Here is a 1,980-nt window from a genome sequence, read left to right as displayed (position 1 = left end):
AGTGGAGTCTACCTGTCAGTGGAGTCTACCTGTCAGTGGATGTCTACCTGTCAGTGGAGTCTACCTGGCCGTGGAGTCTACCTGTCAGTGGAGTCTACCTGGCCGTGGAGTCTACCTGTCAGTGGAGTCTACCTGTCAGTGGAGTCTACCTGTCAGTGGAGTCTACCTGTCAGTGGAGTCTACCTGTCAGTGGAGTCTACCTGGCCGTGGAGTCTACCTGTCAGTGGAGTCTACCTGGCCGTGGAGTCTACCTGGCCGTGGAGTCTACCTGTCAGTGGAGTCTACCTGTCAGTGGAGTCTACCTGTCAGTGGAGTCTACCTGTCAGTGGAGTCTACCTGTCAGTGGAGTCTACCTGGCCGTGGAGTCTACCTGTCAGTGGAGTCTACCTGGCCGTGGAGTCTACCTGGCCGTGGAGTCTACCTGGCCGTGGAGTCTACCTGTCAGTGGAGTCTACCTGTCAGTGGAGTCTACCTGTCAGTGGAGTCTACCTGTCAGTGGAGTCTACCAGTCAGTGGAGTCTACCTGTCAGTGGAGTCTACCAGTCAGTGGAGTCTACCTGTCAGTGGAGTCTACCTGGCCGTGGAGTCTACCTGTCAGTGGAGTCTACCTGTCAGTGGTGTCTACCTGTCAGTGGAGTCTACCTGTCAGTGGAGTCTACCAGTCAGTGGAGTCTACCAGTCAGTGGAGTCTACCTGTCAGTGGAGTCTACCTGTCAGTGGAGTCTACCTGTCAGTGGAGTCTACCTGGCCGTGGAGTCTACCTGTCAGTGGAGTCTACCTGGCCGTGGAGTCTACCTGGCCGTGGAGTCTACCTGTCAGTGGAGTCTACCTGTCAGTGGAGTCTACCTGGCCGTGGAGTCTACCTGTCAGTGGAGTCTACCTGGCCGTGGAGTCTACCTGGCCGTGGAGTCTACCTGTCAGTGGAGTCTACCTGTCAGTGGAGTCTACCTGGCCGTGGAGTCTACCTGTCAGCTGAGTCTACCTGGCCGTGGAGTCTACCTGGCCGTGGAGTCTACCTGGCCGTGGAGTCTACCTGTCAGTGGAGTCTACCTGTCAGTGGAGTCTACCAGTCAGTGGAGTCTACCTGTCAGTGGAGTCTACCTGGCCGTGGAGTCTACCTGGCCGTGGAGTGTACTGTCAGTGGAGTCTACCTGGCCGTGGAGTCTACCTGGCCGTGGAGTCTACCTGGCCGTGGAGTCTACCTGTCAGTGGAGTCTACCTGTCAGTGGAGTCTACCTGTCAGTGGAGTCTACCTGTCAGTGGAGTCTACCAGTCAGTGGAGTCTACCTGTCAGTGGAGTCTACCAGTCAGTGGAGTCTACCTGTCAGTGGAGTCTACCTGGCCGTGGAGTCTACCTGTCAGTGGAGTCTACTGTCAGTGGAGTCTACCTGTCAGTGGAGTCTACCTGTCAGTGGAGTCTACAGTCAGTGGAGTCTACCAGTCAGTGGAGTCTACCTGTCAGTGGAGTCTACCTGTCAGTGGAGTCTACCTGTCAGTGGAGTCTACCTGGCCGTGGAGTCTACCTGTCAGTGGAGTCTACCTGGCCGTGGAGTCTACCTGGCCGTGGAGTCTACCTGTCAGTGGAGTCTACCCTGTCAGTGGAGTCTACCTGGCCGTGGAGTCTACCTGGCCGTGGAGTCTACCTGTCAGTGGAGTCTACCTGTCAGTGGAGTCTACCTGGCCGTGGAGTCTACCTGTCAGTGGAGTCTACCTGGCCGTGGAGTCTACCTGGCCGTGGAGTCTACCTGTCAGTGGAGTCTACCTGTCAGTGGAGTCTACCTGGCCGTGGATTCTACCTGTCAGCTGAGTCTACCTGGCCGTGGAGTCTACCTGGCCGTGGAGTCTACCTGGCCGTGGAGTCTACCTGTCAGTGGAGTCTACCTGTCAGTGGAGTCTACCAGTCAGTGGAGTCTACCTGTCAGTGGAGTCTACCTGGCCGTGGAGTCTACCTGGCCGTGGAGTGTACCTGTCAGTGGAGTC

This window comes from Oncorhynchus kisutch, unplaced genomic scaffold (genome assembly GCF_002021735.2).
Source record: "Oncorhynchus kisutch isolate 150728-3 unplaced genomic scaffold, Okis_V2 Okis07a-Okis12b_hom, whole genome shotgun sequence".
NCBI lineage: Eukaryota > Metazoa > Chordata > Actinopteri > Salmoniformes > Salmonidae > Oncorhynchus > Oncorhynchus kisutch.
This window is presented reverse-complemented; position numbering follows the sequence as displayed.